The sequence below is a fragment of the Sceloporus occidentalis genome, unplaced genomic scaffold (assembly GCF_023333645.1).
Source record: "Sceloporus occidentalis isolate IW3139 unplaced genomic scaffold, rSceOcc1.0.p SCAF_2, whole genome shotgun sequence".
Classification (NCBI taxonomy): Eukaryota; Metazoa; Chordata; class Lepidosauria; order Squamata; family Phrynosomatidae; genus Sceloporus; species Sceloporus occidentalis.
Genome location: NW_028316982.1, coordinates 20802687 through 20820851, shown reverse-complemented (window position 1 = coordinate 20820851; position 18165 = coordinate 20802687).

The following is an 18165-nucleotide window of genomic DNA, read 5'->3' as shown; positions in this document are numbered from 1 at the left end:
GGACCATGTGTGGCCAAGCAACATCAAAGCTTGGGCAAGGTGGGGAAAAGTTGTCTTATTAATTGAGGAAAAACACACAAGTTAGATTGCTTTTCCATGAGCCAATTGGGAAGTACCAGGGTTTGACCCTTCCTCACTTCTCCCTTCTGCTAAGTTAATTCAATAAAAATACTTATGCAATTTGAACTCAGTTTGCAGCAACTGAAGTAAGCTGAGGACAAAGCCGGAAGTGGGAGGAGGAGAAGAGAAACTGAGACATTTTGAAAGCAGCTAAAAAAGTGGGATCAATCGGGACTGTCTCTGCCAAATCAGGACAATTGGAAAGCATGTCACTGTTATGCTTAATAGGCATTTATAGAGCCTTCTTTCATGATTCTACCTCTCATTTAAAGCTAAGACAGTGGCCATCACTTTATATTGTGCTAGAAAATTATGTAAACTGTTTATGTGTTCTATAAAGGTTTATTTTTAGCCGACCAATTTTTATAAGGTAGGTCCTAAATTTTAGTATTATGTGAGAACATTTCTTTCCCTTTTCACCACACCATTCATAATTCCACAGTTCTCTATCATAGATTTTGAACTATAGTATTATGAGAGAATGAGAATATTTTTCTCTCCTTTCTCCACACCATTCATAATTCCACAATTCCCTATTATGGTCCTGAATTCTAATAATGTGAGAGAATGAGAACATTTCTTTCTCCTTTTTTCCACACCATTCATTATTCCACAGTTCCCTATCTTGGTTTCTCCTTGCTCATTGTTGAATTCATTTCATTTACCTAAACGAGACATAAGGCTTGACTAATTTGTAATTTCTTGCATCCCTACGCCCCAGCCCAAACAGTTTTTAAAAGGAAGCTACTAATTCTGAAAAGTGTATGGGCCTTAGGCGGAGGAAAAAAACCTTAAACGTGGAGGGAGCATAATTTGAATTATGCATGGTATCAAAAACTGTGAAATTTTTCACTCCAATAAGACTAGAAACTGGAGTAATTAGTCATTCTAGCATTAGAATTCTACAATTAACACTTATCTAATGATGACAAATAGAGTCAGAGCAGACAGATTACAGAAGACAGAATAAAGACAAAATTATAAATGTTTCAATTAAATAATGAAATTTAATTGTCACAACACACAATAATCTCTGGAAAGGCGGGCTAAAATAAAGTATTATTATTATTATTATTATTATTATTATTATTATTATTATAGGATAAGAGGCCAATTTTCTGTAGTGGGGCCCAATTTTTGCCCCATGACAGGCTGTGCTTGGCATTTTTGGCTGAAAACTGGCTGAAAATGCATGGTGCAAAAGCACTGGAGCACAGCCAACTTTCTCAGTCCTTTCATCCTGGAGTATTGTTTTCCAATTACAGTCTGTCATGGAACCACAGCTACCTCTGATAGAACCCTAAGGTTCCAGGTCCACATTTTCAGGTTTATTGGCCAATGTTTAGCTGATTTTATATTGTTTCTCAAAGTTTTTTTTTTTTTTTTTTTTGGTGAGGGAGGATGTTTTGATATCTAATGTGACTCCAAGCAGCGTTTCAGAACATTTAATGGGTTTTTTGTCATCTGAAAATAAGTTTAATGAGGGGTAGGAGAGAAAAAACAGGGTTCAGGGCTCAGAGTTTCTCCTGTCATATAACAACTATTAATGTAGAATGTGTTCGGGACTCCAGCAAACATTTAATTCTCCATGCCAACAGGGCAGCACACATGGCAAGCTGCTACCTGCTGTTCTGTAGCAAGATGCTAATAGTAACTGGGAGGTATACTGTGTTATCAACCAGGCCACATTATATGGAGAATCAATATGGGTCCTACTGGCCTTGTGTAATGGTTGTCTCAAGGTTGGAGTCCCTGTCTGAGACACAAATCAATCTGAATTGTAATGCTACAGATTCTACTTTCAACCATGTTCCATTTTTCTCCACTTCTGTTCCCCTCTCATGGGCCTTCTGTCTTTTGGAACCCAATTATCCACTTATCTTTATCAGATTGTTATCACAAACCTGTTATTCTTTAGAGCTTTAGTTTCTGGCTTAAGAACTTTACTTACTGAGTGTTCATTCTCTACTCGTCCTTAACTACTGTCTCCAGAACTTGACTTAGATTTGGTCTGGATTGGTTTGCTAACCATTGAGTCCACCAAGCTGACATCAGCAGTTCTATGAACTATGAATCCTGAGTCACTGGGGCAGAGTCTAACTCACAGGATCCTTGCAGATGGTTCTGAAAGGAAATTACAGAAGCCTATGGAGCATACATTGGTCATACATATCAATTCTGTTAGCTAATTGAAATTCCACGTTGCCACTGATTACTGCTAAGGAGCAACAGAAGATTACTGCATTCTTGCCATGGTTTATGTCTGAAAGCAACTAGTTTGCTACTGCAGGAAGCAGGATGCAAGATTTATCCTTTATTTGATCCAACATGACTCTTAAGTTTTTGAGATCCAGTCTGAAAAATGTGTCAAAAGCAATACACAAATATTTGCATTAAAAAGTCAGTCTTAAGAAACATTGTTATGATCTACTTACGAATTAACTGCAATCTATTTACCTGAAATGATTGATAGTATTGCCATTGTTATTTGTGAACCACCCCAGTCTCACCTGCTCAAGAGGTGATTTATGTTTCAACAACCCCATTTCCCCAGTTGGCCTTCTTGTTCACTCAGAAGCATGTACAGTGGACCCTTGTTATATGATGGGGTTTGGTTCCAAGATCCCCCCGTGGATAACCCATAGATGCACAAGTCCCATTAAATATAATGACATAGCAAAATGGTGTTCCTTATAAAAAATAGAAAATCAAGGTTTGATATTTGAAATTTATACTTTTTTTAATATTTTCAAACTGTGGATGCTTGAATCCATGTAGAAGAAATCCGTGTATAAGAAGGGCCAACTGTAGTGCATACACAGGACTGTGTCCCTGATTTGGTTGAAAGCTTGGGTTTAAGCCAATTTATATTATCTTTTGGTTTTTTATTTATCACAAAGATTTGCTGTTTTGTTGTGACCTGGAATGAGACGTAGATCTTGGAAAATAAAGGTTTATAAAGGCAGTAAAGTAAAACAAAAAATAAGTAGTTTCCAGTTTCAGGTAATATTTCACAAAATATGTTCTGGATTTTGACTAGTTTTCTCTTCTTGAAAAATATTTGCACTTGGGCTGACAATCTTTTTGTGAATCAGATAGGCCACATGATTGGTGGGAACAAAAATGCTTCAAAGAAATAAATAACATTACATGAACAGCTACTGAAAATTGCCTTAGCTCCATGCAAGAACCAATGCTATAGAAGAGATCTTCATTGTAGAAATTATTATTATTATTATTATTATTATTATTATTATTATTATTTTCAACCTTTATTTATAAAGCGCTGTAAATTTACACAGCGCTGTACATGCAATCTTTTTAATTGGACGGTTCCCTGCCCTCAGGCTTACAATCTAGAAAGACATGACACAAAAGGAGAAGGGAGAGGTGGTGGGGAAGGCGCCTCTCTAGTAGGACAATACATATAAAATACATAGCAATACAGGAAATGATTCAATAAAACAGACAACAAAAGAGCATCAAATAGCAAGTGACAATTATGCAATGCCTGGGAATGCTTCTCTGAACAAGATGGTCTTCAGCTCCGTTTTGAAGCTGGTTAAAGAAGTGATGGCTCTTGTTCGCGGGGGAAGAAGGTTCCAGGAGTGAGGGGCAGCGAGTGAAAAGGGGCGAATCCGAGATGGGGCAGAGGAAATCCTGGGCTGGGACAGCAAACCTTGATTAATAATAATAATAATAATAATAATAATAATATAGTTTATTTGTATCCCGCTTTTCCAAAACCTGATCAAAGTGGCGAACAACAGCATATAAAAACATTCCGATAAAATCAGTTAAAAACAGTATTAAAAACAATACAACAACACTAACAGCAAAGGGCCAGAGAAAAGAGGGAAGTCAATATATACAATCCAGTGTTGTCAATGAAAAGGGGTAAGGGAAAGAATGATTTTTCATGATGGGAAGGCTTGGGAAAAGAAATATGTCTTCAAGTTCTTTTTAAAAAGACCTAAAGATGTGGTGGAGCGGAGCTCGTCTGGGAGACTAATCCAGAATTTTGGGGCCATGACAGAAAATGCCCTCTGTGAGGTCCTCACATAACGTGTCGCTGGGACCTCCAACAATTTCATCCCTGTTGACCGGAGTGTGTGGGGCGGATTATATGGGGAGAGGCGGTCCTCCAAGTACCCTGGGCCCAAGCCATTTAAGGCTTTATAGGTCATTACCAACGCCTTGTACTGAGCTGGGAAGCGAATAGGCAGCCAATGAAGATCTTTCAAGATGGGAGTTATATGGTCAGATCTGGAACAACCAGCGACCAATTTCGCTGCCATATTCTGCACCAACTGTAGCTTCCGGGTTTGGTACAAGGGTTGCCCCATGTAGAGCGCATTACAGAAATCCAATTGAGAGGTTACCAGAGCATGTACTACAGTTTCAAGGTCCCCCCCGGTCCAGGTACGCAGCTGGCATATCAGCCGAAGCTGATAACAAGCGCTCCTGACGACCGCATCCACCTGAGATGACAACCGGAGCGAAGAGTCCAAGAGCACTCCCAAGCTGCGGACCGAGTCTTTCAAGGGGAGCATGACCCCGTTCAGGACAGGATGGCAAATCTCACCACCCAGATCCAGGGAACCTATCACCAGTACTTCTGTTTTCCCTGAATTCACACAGAGTTTGTTTTCCCTCATCCAGCCCATTACCGACTCCAAGCAGGCATTTAGAGGAGAGATGCCATCCCTAGTCACTGCATCAGTCGGAGACACAGAGAAACATATTTGGGTATCATCAGCGTACTGATAACACTGCGCCTCGTGTGTCCGGATGATCTCTCCCAGCGGTTTCATGTAAATGTTAAATAGCATGGGGGAGAAAATTGCTCCCTGAGGGACACCAGATGTAAGGGCCCTCTTATCGGAATGACAGTCCCCCAGCTGCACCATCTGGAATCTACCCGAGAGGTAGGAACGGAACCACTGGAGTGCAGTGCCCCTGATACCTAACTCCCTCAGGCGTTCCAGAAGGATACCATGGTCAATGGTATCGAAAGCCACTGAGATGTCCAAAAGCACCAACAGGGACACGCTTTCCCTGTCCATGCCCAGACAGAGATCATCGACTAGGGCGACCATGGCAGTCTCAACTCCATAGCCCGCCCGGAAGCCGGTTTGAAATGGGTCCAGAAAATCCGTTTCATCCAAGATTGATTGAAGCTGGAAGGCCACCGCTCTCTCGATCACCTTACCCAAAAATGGCAGCAGCGATATAGGCCGGTAGTTGTTATGAATCAGGGGGTCTAGAGAGGGCTTTTTTAGCAGAGGTTTGACCACAGCTGATTTTAATATTGATGGAAATTGTCCCTCTCTTAGAGATGTATTAATTATGCGGTGCAACATAGTTAGCAGAACATAGACTACTAGAACGGAGGGCCCTAGTTGGAAAGTGAGGAGAAATAAGGTCTGATAAGTAAGGAGGGGCCAGCCTATGGAGGGCTTTAAACGTCGAGAGCAGGAGCTTATAGAAATCTCTCTTCACTTACTTAGTCAAGGCTTAGATGAATGAAACTAACTTGAGAACATCCCCATTATTCTATACCTGAAAACATAAACCAGCAGATGGCAGTTTAAACCAGGGACAGTCAAAATTCATTTAGACATTAAAGTGTATCATTTTAATCACTTGTCAGAAAAATATGTTGTTCGTAACCAAAAAGTTGCATATAATAACAGTTATAATAACAGGGTTGTTTCAAAGATACTACAGTCATCCAATAAGACTATGTCATGAATAAATGGAAATAAATTTCTACATGTAAACATGCATGCTTGCAATTACACACATGTGCATGTGCACTTACATGTCCACATACACAATGCCAAGAGAGGGAATATCCAGCCTTTGGGGTGTTTAGCCAATGCTTCTAGTATGCAGCAATCAATAGTATCAAACCATCTGTAGGAAAAGTGGGTCCCTGAAGTTTGTAAATACACCTTGTTTTCAAGAGGGTTGGCTCTTACTATTTCAGCACATTCTAAATCATGTAAGCTTTACTATATGAAAACTCACAACTGAATATTCACTATCTGCAGATTTTTTTAATCAGAGTGTTTTCAAGGATCTTTGTTGGAGTTACAAGTGACCGCAATGGGGTGCAGTTATAGCAATATAAGCGCTCTCCTTCTATCCTACAGCTTTTTAGCGCCACTAAGGCATTGCTTCTCTGCAGTTAGCTACTTGTGGAGGTTTCTACACATTATTCTTCAGATTTATTTATTTACATTTCCATCCCACTTCACTGTTAAAAATAATCCCAAACACTTACAAAATAACAAACACCATTAAAACAAATTAGATTATAAAAATCATTAAAACCAATATATTGAGAGAAAAAATTAAAATTATTTGGCTAATCAAAACCATTAAAAGGACCATAATATTCTAACTGTCAAAAGGCTGGTTGGAAAGGTCATGCATTTACTCCCGTCTAAAAGCAAGGAAAGTAGAAATTGATTGCAGTTCTCAAGGGAATGCATTCTACAACCTGGAAACAACACAGGAGAAGTGTGCCCCCTCCACTTAGCCAAGCAGGCCATCAAAAGCAATACTGCTTCCAGAAGACCTCACTGACGATCTTTTAACACTGGACAGGTTTGTAATACCACATTATATTAGCTAGTAATGCCAGTCTCCATTTAAGCAAGATCCTTCCATAATGTTTATTTGCAAGTGAGTTTCATCCAGCAAAGGTCTGGCAATTTCAAATAAAAGTTTATTGCTTACAGGTTCAGCCCATTTTATAGTTTCCTATTGATCCCAGCTTGAGGATTTGTGTGAAAATTTCCCTTGAATATTTTCTATTCCCCAGACTATTTATGTGCCCTTGGGGGTGGAGAATTTTAAATTATGATTTTTTAAAAAAAATAAAAATAAAGATAGCTTTATTTGTGATTTTAAAAGAAAGCAGAAAAGTACTGATATGATACCAATATCAGAAAACTTCTCAGCACAATGACACTGTGTATTCAGACTGGCATGGAACAATACACATAGAGGCTATTTCTCCAGTTTGGTTAAGAAGGATCAGTTAAATGGTCTATACTAAGGAAATGTTTAAGGTAAAGGCACAATAACTCTGAGTCTTAACTGCATTTTGTTTGTATGACAAAGCTTGTCTGACAAGTTGAACTAGCAACTCAGTTTACTTACTGAAACATCTCCATTATCATTTTTTATGGATAAGTGGTCTTTATTTATATAGCACTGGAATGACAAGATTCAAGATAAACATGATCTATCTATATTTTTGAGTATACATATTTAAAATCAGTAATGATAAAAAAATTAGAATGGAAAAAAAGTCATCAATCAGGTTTGGAAAACTAGAGGTTTATGTGGAAACATAGGCCTGTTACAGACAGCCAAAATAAAGCTGCTTCGAGTCACTTTGGAGGTATGGTATTTCAATGATACATGCGTCCTAAGAGTCCAAAGGCCTCACCAAAGCCACACTCCAGTCCTAAGGACTGGAGTGCAGCTTTGGTGAAGCTTCCAGACTCTTAGGACTCATGCATCATTGAAATACCATACCATCAAAGTGACTCGAAGCAGCTTTATTTTGGCTGTCTGTGACAGGCCATAGACTACCAGCCAAGTGCTCTATTTAAAAAAAGAGAGAGAAGAAAAAGTAGACAATTTCAGAGAAAGGGACTATCATGGAAGCACTTAATTAATGACTAATAATTACTATATAGAGTAAGAATGCTGCTGTGATGAAATGATTTGAATGCATCTTTATGTGGGCAAACCCACCTTAAACGTCACCTGCTTTGAAAACTGGCCTTACCTGTAATCTGTTCAGTCTCACATTTATGGTTGCAATTTCTTAAGCAATACAATTGGCCATTAAAATAAATTGCCCACAAGCTGAGCAACATTGGGCTTTTTAGATCAAAGCAATGCAAACAATTCAGCAGAAGGCTGCTGGATCAGACCAAAAACCTATTGAGTTCAGCAACTTGTTTCCCAAAGTGGACAAAGAAAAAATGCTGAAGTCCAGAAGCAGAGCACGCGAGGAAAACAGCCCTATCCTGCCATTGTTGTCTGGCATTTGGCACTCAGAGGCATCTTGCCACTAATACTGAAGATAATATATAGCCATCATAATTAGCATATCTTCCAAACATCCTGATTTGGCAGGGACGGTCCTAAGTAATTTTTTGCCATTCCTCTTTTTCATCCCACTGCTTTTAAATATCCCAGTTTCTCTCTTCTTCTGCCACTACTCCCTCTGTCCTCAGCTTACTTCAGTTGCTGCAAACTGAGTTCAAAATGCAAAAGTAGTTGCACTCAGTTAACTCAACAGGGGGCTGCATATAAAACCTTTCCCTTTCTTTCCCTGTTGGCTCAGGCAAAAGCAAACTACTGCAGCCTCCTCACTAATTAATTTTGCCATCTTGACCACCCTCTGATGTTGCTTAGCCTGATATGTTACAGTTTTCACCTGTGAAATGTTGTGAAATATATGTAGTAGCCACTTATACCTTTCTCTTGCATGAATTTGTCCAACCCACTTTTATAATGATTAGAGGTTTCCATCCAAGGCAGAAGAGATTGTTGCAGGAATCCAGACAGTGGTCTCTGGAAGTCTAGCCCTATCAGGGATATATGAGAATACTTTGGTTTTCTTGAAGAGTTTACCTATCAGTCTATTGCAATTTGGATGGTTTATATCTTGCCTTTTGAGCAAATAATCCCCCAGAAGTCATACAAAAGATTATAATATTACAGACATATGCATATACAAACCCCCAAACTTTGCTTCCACTCACTATTGAGCATGTGATGTAACAGTCAAAAAAGCCAATGCAATTCTGGGCTGCATCAACAGGACCATAATGCCCTGCTCAAGAGAAGTAGTAGCACCATTCTATTTTGCTTTGGTCAGACCTCACTTGGAATACTGTGTCCATTTATGGACATCACAGTTCAAGTAGGGTAACAAGGGGGCGAAGCAGATGGTCAGGAAAAAGAGGCCCAAAGCTGCTTTTTCTGAGAGCAGCCCGAGACCCCGCTGAGCACACCACCCAAGGCAGCCTGTGTGCACAGCACAACCACATGACATGGTGTCATGTCATGTTACTGGGTAATTTTTTGGTAATTCTTCTCAACCATGCATGTGCATCACACGAACAAACCACCAGTGACTGCCTGCTGCCTAGATGCCATCCCATTTGATCAGCCACCGCTTTGATCGGCCACATACTTGCACCTGCAATCCTCCACCAGGACAGGGCATCAGAGCAGAGGTGTGCCCAGTAAGACACTGGCAATGCACATTCATGCCCCCCTACATGCCCCTTCATCCTATGCCCCCTATTGGACTGTCTGGTTTGTATATGCTGTAATTATATCAATTGGAGGTGTCACACTTTCATGTTTTTTCACTGCCACCCTGACTGCTTGGGTATGGCAGAACCATCCTTTTTAAATGTGCACCTGCACTGGGGTTGTGCACCTGCACTGGAGTTGTGCACATGCAGGATTAGGGTTAGGGTTAGAGACAGAGTTAGGATAGAGTGCTCCTTTGGGACCACTCTGGCATTGGGGCATTTGCATGCACAACTGAAGATGCTCACTTTCCAGACTAGAGTCATTTATTTCTGCTTCTTTTTAGTCTGGCTTTTCCCTCCTTAGATTGGTTGCGGCATGGTTTCCAGCCACTTTGGGGAGTGCATAATGCAAATGGCACTCCCCTGAAATGGCCTGGAACCACTTCTTTTTGCTGGTCTGTTTCGAGCCAAGGTGGAACATATCCAGAGAAGGGTGACCAAGATAATGAAGGGTATGAAAACTAAGCCTTATAAGGAACAACTGAGGAAGCTGGGTATGTTTAGCTTTGAGAAGAGAAAGCAAAGAGGTGACATGAAAGCAATCATTAAACATTTGAAAGGATTTCATGTAGAAGATAGAACAAACTTGTTTTCTATTGACCATAACACGAAACAATGGGTTCACATTACATGAAAAGAAATTTCATCTAAACATGAGTTTTTTTTAAAAAAAAATATTTACTGTTAACAGCTATTGGACAATAGAATGAACTGTCACATACTTTCCATCTTTGGAGAACTTTGAACAGATGGCTGATCTGTGTCTTTCTGGAGCTCTTTAGCTGTGTATATAGGATGGGGGACACCCGGCTGAATGAGACTACATGTGAAAGGGGTCTAGGAGTCCAAGGAGACCACAAGTTGAACATGAGTCAACAGTGCGATGTGGCAGCTAAAACATTACTGATTACAAAAATATGAAAAAAGAAAGAGAAACAGATCTGGCCTTGAGAACAGGAATTAAGGTGGTGAGAAAAGTAAAATATCTGGGTATCTGGTTAATGAGTAAAAATATTGAACTGTTTGAAAACAACTATAAAAGAACCTGGACCCAAATTAAAAAAGATCTACAGACATGGAATAATAAGGAAATTTCTTTATTGGGAAAGGTTGCAACCTTTAAAATGAATATACTCCCAAGAATAACTTTCTTATACCAAAATTTACCAATAATTATGAAAGAAAAGGCGTTTATAGAATGGAACAAAGATATTAAAAAATTCCTCTGGAAAGGGAAAAAAGCGAGGATTAAGTATCAGGTATTAAAAAAGGAAAATGATAAAGGCAGATGCGCATTACCAGATTTTTGGGCATGTGGGCTTTTGTGGATCCAGGATTGGATTAAGTTAGATGATTATAAAATATTTAACATAGAGTCTGTCAATATAAGATTTGGATACCATGCTTATCTATGGTACCAGAAACAACAAGTTAATATAGACTTTATACATCATGAGATACGCAGATATGGAACATAATTAGAAAAAGATATTATTGTAAAATCCCCTTATGGGTCTCCACCCAGGAGGCTTTTTTTGGCAGGTGGGAGAGAAATAAAGAATGGTTAAAATATAAAGACTTGTTAAAAACAAATGAGAAAGGAGAATGGGAAATAAAAGCTAAAGAGGAATTGGAGGAGGAAGGAAGAAATACAATGGTTTGGGTATTTGCAAATAAAAGGAAAATTTAAACAAGATCTTAAGACAGTAGGTTTCGAGAAAAAGGAGAATGAAATGGATAAAATAATTTGGAGTGAGGATAAAGGAAAAATTGCCAAACTTTATAAGGTATTAATGAAATATGAGTTAGAAAATGAGAACGTGACTGAAAATATGACTAAGTGGGCACAGGAACTCAGGCATACAATATCAATGGACAATTGGGAAAATTCGTGGAAAAAAACAGCAAAATTTACGGTGGCACAGGATTTAAAAGAAAAATATTTGAAAGTATATAACAGGTGGTATTTTACCCCTGTCAAAATTGCTAGAATATATAAAGTGAGTAATAACAAGTGTTGGGAAGTGCCAAAGTGAAATAGGCTCATATTATCACATGTGGTGGGGATGCCCAAAAATCAAATGTTTCTGGAAAAAAATTCATGAGAATATGCAAAAGATATTTTAAATAAAATACCCGATGATTCCTGAAGTGTATCTCCTAAATATGACCTCCTTCATGGGCCATGAGAATGAGAAAAAATATTGGAGAATAGCCCTTAACTTAATAACGGCAGCTAGAATTTTGTTGGCAAAAAACTGGAAAAATAAGAATATACCAGATATGGAAGATTGGTTTCAAAAAGTGTTGGACTTAAAGGAAATGGATAGATTAACTATGTTAATTAAAAATAAAGAAAAAGAACATAAAGAGTGGGAAACAGTGAACAATTTCCTGAAATTAAATAAGATTATATTGAGGTAGAACAGAGACAAAACATATAAGGTCATAATATGTGTGTAAAAGGATGAAGAATAAGAACATAAGGAGAAAAGAAGAATAAAATGTTTTTTGGGGTTTTTTTGGATTGGAGAAATGATCTGAGCAGTAAAACAAGGATGTATTGCTTTCAATTTATAGAATACTGTAGTGACATGGAGCAACAAAAATAAGATGTAAATAGAAATATTGTAGATATGTATATAATGTCTGTTGTATGGTGTATGTTTGTATTTTACTTATGTTATTGTAGGAAAATGAAATACTTTTTTAAAAAAGGCCAATGCGATTTTAGGCTGCATCAATAGACGTATAGTGTCTAGATCAAGGGAAGTAATAGTGCCACTCTATTCTGCTTTGGTCAGGCCCCACCTAGAATACTGTGTCCAGTTCTGGGCACCACAATTCAAAAAGGACGTTGAGAAACTGGAGCATGTCCAAATGAGGGCAACTAAAATGGTGAAGGTTCTGGAAACCATGCCCTATGAGGAACAACTTAGGGAGCTGGGGATGTTTAGCCTGGAGAAGAGAAAGTTAAGAGGTGATATGATAGCCCTGTTTAAATACTTGAAGGGATGTCATGTTGAGGAGGGAGCAAGCTTGTTTTCTGGTGCTCTAGAGAACAGGACCCAAAACAATGGATGCAAGCTACAAGAAAAGAGATTCCACTTCAACATTAAGAGGAACATCCTGACAGTAAGGGCTGTTTGACAGTGGAACACACTTCCTCAGAGAGTGCTGGAGTCTCCCTCCTTGGAGGTCTTTAAGCAGAGGGTGGATAGTCATCTCTCATGTATACTTTGACTGAGAGTTCTTGCATGGCAGGGGGTTGGACTGGATGGCCCTGGTAGTCTCTTCCAACTATGATTCTATGATTCCTACATAAGGGGGTTAGGCTAGATGGCCCTTCTCGTTCTTTTCCACTCTGTGATTCTATTATTTTAATTTGTAGAAATACAGGTAAAAGAACAGAAGCCAAATTTAAGCTACTTACTAGATATTACATCTCTTCCCATCTTCTAGTCTTCTTCTTGGCACCATAATAACTGACAAGCACGAGGCGCTTAATATGGAGTCTTATAACTTTGCATTTTATGTTAGATTGCTTTAATGAAATCAAACAGCACTCATTTATTTATTTATTTACTTATTTCATTTTTATGCCACTTTTCTCCCAAAAAGGGATCCAAAGTGTCTCTCTTAGTCCTCACCACCACCAAGAAAATTTATCCCAAGTAGAATAGGTCTCATAAAGTTTCAGATTTTGAAGGTGGCTTCCTTCAAATAAGTTTTATAACTGAGGTGTAACATCCAAGTGTACTGTTCTACATGCCATCCCCATGTGGATCTTCACCCCTTAATAATATTGTGGCTGTTTCTGTGTATCCAAAAGAGGACATGCAGATTGGATCACTGGGTAGCTCAGCGTAGGTCTCTGAACAATCCAGTTTAATCCAGTGCTGATTCTGTCATCAACAAATGGATCTATTTACCTCTCCAATCTACACAAGCAGATAATCATTTGCCAAGATGAAATCAAAGTCACCTGTACTTTCCAAATGCAAGAACCTTTGATATCCTTAACACTTTCATTCTGCTGAAAATGCTGCTACTTTCCCCATTTATAAAGAACCTACAAAGACAAACAAATCTTATTATCTGTATCTTTTTTTAATATTTAACTAATCTAAACACTTGGAGAAAGCCTTATCTGAATAGTTCCTTCTCTAAATGCATTAACTTTGTCTTCCTTGGACTTTTAAGATATCTCTCCTGACTAATACACCTGAAAAGTCTATTTGGAGACCCTTTGTAAAGTGGCAGTGCAAACAACCACAGGGCATTCCTTTAGCTTTTCTTTGCTATTAGCTGTCCAATGATGCCATTGTCTTGTACTTTTCTTCAATAAAAAGAATAAATGTAATTTAAGATATATCCACTTTGGTATCTTTTCACTAAGGAATTCATGACCAAAATGTAATAAAGATAATAATACATTATTAGTATCAAACTGATTTCAAACAAATAGGTTCTACCTACAATGTTTGCTTCAAAAAGATTAAAGCTCACTAATGGAGCTTACCTAACACAACAGATTTATGAATAATCAAAGGCACTTGAGGGGGGGAACACAGATGATTTTAGAACATTACCTATGAAGGATATGTCAGTAGCGGAGATAGATCCTCTCTTGTTACTAAGCAGCCATGTTTTCTATCACATTATTCAGTGTAGTTTCCTGCTTAACTGGTATTTTTAAAACATTCATTAGAATTCTGAATCAATCCAGGTTCTTTCTTTCAAACAATCCAATTGGGCTGCATGAGATTTAAGTGTAAAAAAATTACTGAAGACTACGTATTATAATCACTGAATGGTTTAGTCACATAAATCATTAAATACCTAGCAGCTCCTAAGATGCAAGCACTAAACTACATATACTGCCAAGCAAACTGCTCTATAAGAAAAACAAAAAGTAACCCAGATGTGATGCAACCACTAGTTTGTGAATTAAAAGCAAGTTATTTTAAATGAAGTGTGTGAGAAACATACAAAGTGGTTACTTTTCTATTTTTAATTCAAAATCCTCCCCTGTTCTGGACAATATCCAAAGAAAACAGCTATTTTGTCACTATTTATTTTTCCCTTGTAAAAAAAGAAACAACCTGGTGGGTATTATTTTATGTTACCTACAGCTACCCATTAGAAGCTTGCAAGTTTTAAAGCCCACACTGAGAGGCAGTTACTGAGAAAGGGTAATGCCAGAGGGCTCAAAAGGGCTTATGGTTTATTTTCCACCATCATGTGTATGTTTTAAAAAATTCTTGGACATACATTTTAAACTAATTTAAAATATTAACCTTAGTACCACTTTGAACTGCTGATACAAGTATATTTTATACCAAAACCAAGCAGAAAAAACACAAACATGCATGCCAGCGGCAGCGAGTATATTGTCAAACTGCCTTTCTCATCTCCATCAATCTGGCCCAAGGGTCACAGTGGTCATGTGGACTGGGGCAGTTCAATCTTCCTCAGGTCGCAATCCCACTGGTGCCTTTGGGCATCCTTGCAAATGCCTGCATGCTGTCCAAAAAGTACTGGAGTCAGAACTTGATTACTAGGATTCTGGCAAACAGCACAGCAAACAGAAACCAATGTAAATGTGAGCAATGCATACACGCCAGGCAAGTGAGCCATTTGTTTGAAAGAAATAAAAATGCTGATAGAGTTGTCCCCTTAAGGCAAGGAGAGAGCTGCTATTTTAGGGGGGGGGGGCAGAAGAAAACTTGAAAAAATATAAGTTATTTTGGTGGGTGACCATCAAAACACCTGTATTGTGAACTCTGTATACTCATTTTCCTGATGCAAAAGCATGGAAGCTTCCTGGGAAATCCAGTGTTTTCTTCCTTTAAAAAAAGGGGGTGGGGGTGGGGGTTGTATCTCTCTGGCTACATTGAATTTTTACTTCCTTTTGGGAAGTGGAAACAGTTCAGTAGACAAGCGAAGCAACTTACCTTCCTTCATCAAAATACTTATTTTTATAAAATTTGAAGGACCCAGTTTGTCCACCCACCCATCCATAAATGCAATAGTGGAGCTAATGTAACAATACTGGCAAGCAACAATTCAAGCCACCCAAGGCTAATTTTAACCATGCCACAAAGAGGACAAGGTAGCATACTCTGAAAATGGCATACAGAAGTGTGTGTGTGTGTGTGTGTGTGTGTGTGTGTGTGTGTGTGTGTGTGCTGAGACAAATCGGAAGATGTGGTTTTAAGTATTACAACTGAGGATATAGACCAGAGTCTACCAAAGCTCATGCTATAATAAATTTGTTAGTCTTTAAGGTGCCACAGGGTTCAGTTATAATTCATACATGATTTGGTTTGCTGTAATGAGCCTTCCATTGAAAGGCCCAGTCCACAAAACACTCATTTCCCAGAAGACAGAAAAGATTCTCAGATGACAACCATGTTTTTCACAGCATGATTGAATGGAAGGATACTAGCAAGGCTCAATGCTCTTTGGACAGCCATTTACAACCAATGATCTTTTATTATTTTTTCACTATGAACTCCAACCTTATTATTTTAAGCAGCTTTATTCTATTGTGCTGTTACACTTGAGAGCAAGGCAATAGCATGAACTATTATTACTGAGAAAAACATCTGGAAATCCATGTGCATTAGAGCTAATTCAATTAGGATATGCAAATACCTCTATAGTAAATCATTTCTTAATTGTAACATGCAATTACACAATGAAAAAGGCCTCTCTGTTTTCTCAAACAGGCACCTTGTGGGTGAGTTGACTGAAACCTTTTAGCTTTAGCATGCTGAGTTGTCCACTGTGTCACTGGAATGTTATCCTAGAGAGCAGATGACAAAGAAATTTGTTTTGTAAGTAAGTAAGTAAGTAAGTAAGTAAATAAATAAATAAATAAATATCCAAAACCTAGATCAGTAATTCCCAGCTGAGTGCTGGGGCACATTTGTGTGCAACAAGAGAACTGCTAATGTGCCACACAAGAAATAAGCCAACTGAATAATTAAAATTTCTTCCCAGTTAAACAAACAAGCAAAACCTTAGTCACTTGCAAGCTAAAATATTCAGTTGCTTGCTGCATCTTAACTCTGACTTTATTAGTATTGCAACTATTGTTTCCCCCTAATTAGCTTCTGTTGGGGTCAAATAATTCTACTGCATTTCCACACTGGATAACTATTGGAATAATTCACTTCCAATTCCATGTCATAGCAGAAAACCTTTTCCACTACATGAGTCATTCCTCTGGCCTGACCTCCTACATGGGAGGTACATCTAGCATAATAATGCAAAGAGTAGGCTTTTACTGGAGAGGATCATTCTTAGTTTTACATACCTATAAAAGTACACTTTTACAGGATTTCAGAGAGAGAAATCTGCTTCCAATTTTAACTCAGAGAAAAAGGAACCATTTTATCAGCTGCTTAGGAAAGATTGTTCTAGATGTTGCCTTGTCTTAACATCTGGTTCTGTATTCAGTTCTTGACCACCAATTCATATTTTGATCCACAAATTATTTAAACTTTAATCTTATAAGAGGCCCAAGGATACAACAGCAATTGTTTATTGTTGCTTATTGTTATCATCACAACATTCTGAGACAGGTAATATTCAAAGATCCTGATCTTACAAGGGTTCAATGAAGATTATGGCTGAGCAGAGGTAACACATGGGTTCCCAAACTGAAATCTAAGGCTATGTTGGTGACATGTCTCTCTTGGAACTCAGTCTGTTTATGCCTTTGTCTTCTGGGATCAAGGCCTAGTTATTTATACATTGCTAAGAAGTGGTAATGTGCCATCAGAAAACATGGCAATAGAAGACGCAAATTCACATGACCTTTTAGCATATGTATAGATGCAACAGCAGAATTACATAAAGAAAAAAAAACCACAGATGACTTACATAACTTAAAGTGGATGATGGAGACATTAAAATAAAGATTTTTCTATACTTTGGCTCAGTCATAAATCTAAATGAAGGCTTCTCATTTCTATGTATATTTCTCATTTCTATATGTGATTGTGAAAGATGAATAGTGAAGAAAAGTGATAGGAAGAAAATCACGTTTTAAAATGTTTGAAAGATGGTGCTGGAGAAAAATTCTACTGATATCATGGGCAGCCCAAAAGACTAATAAATGCATTCAAGATCAAAACAAGACTCATAGCCCGAATAATTAAACTGAGACTATTGTAATTTGGACATTTAATGAGAAGACATGATTCATTAGAAAAGGCAATAATATTTGGTAAGGAGGAATGCAGTTAGAAAAAATGGCATTACAGGTAGACAGAAAATCAAGGAAACCATGACCCTGAGTTTGCAAGATCAGAGCAGGCTTGAGTTTCCATAAGTTGAAGTGGACCCGATGGCAATTAACAACAAAAAGATGCAAAGTCCTGACTATAATTTGATTAGAAAAGAAAGTTCTCACATAGAAACTGAGACTTGCTCAGTATGCTGTTGTTAACCATTTGATGGCAACTTCAAGGCCCTTAATTCTCCCTTCCTATGGTTCTTCATCATGTTTTCAAATGGAAGACTGCCCTCTATAGACTAAGATATATACCCATCATATATATACCCCCCACACACCCAAAAACTGACATTGAACACGCTATTTCAGAACTTCAGCATGTTTATAAGGGCAATAATCTTAACAACATGATATTATATTCTCTTTAAATGCTTTATTATT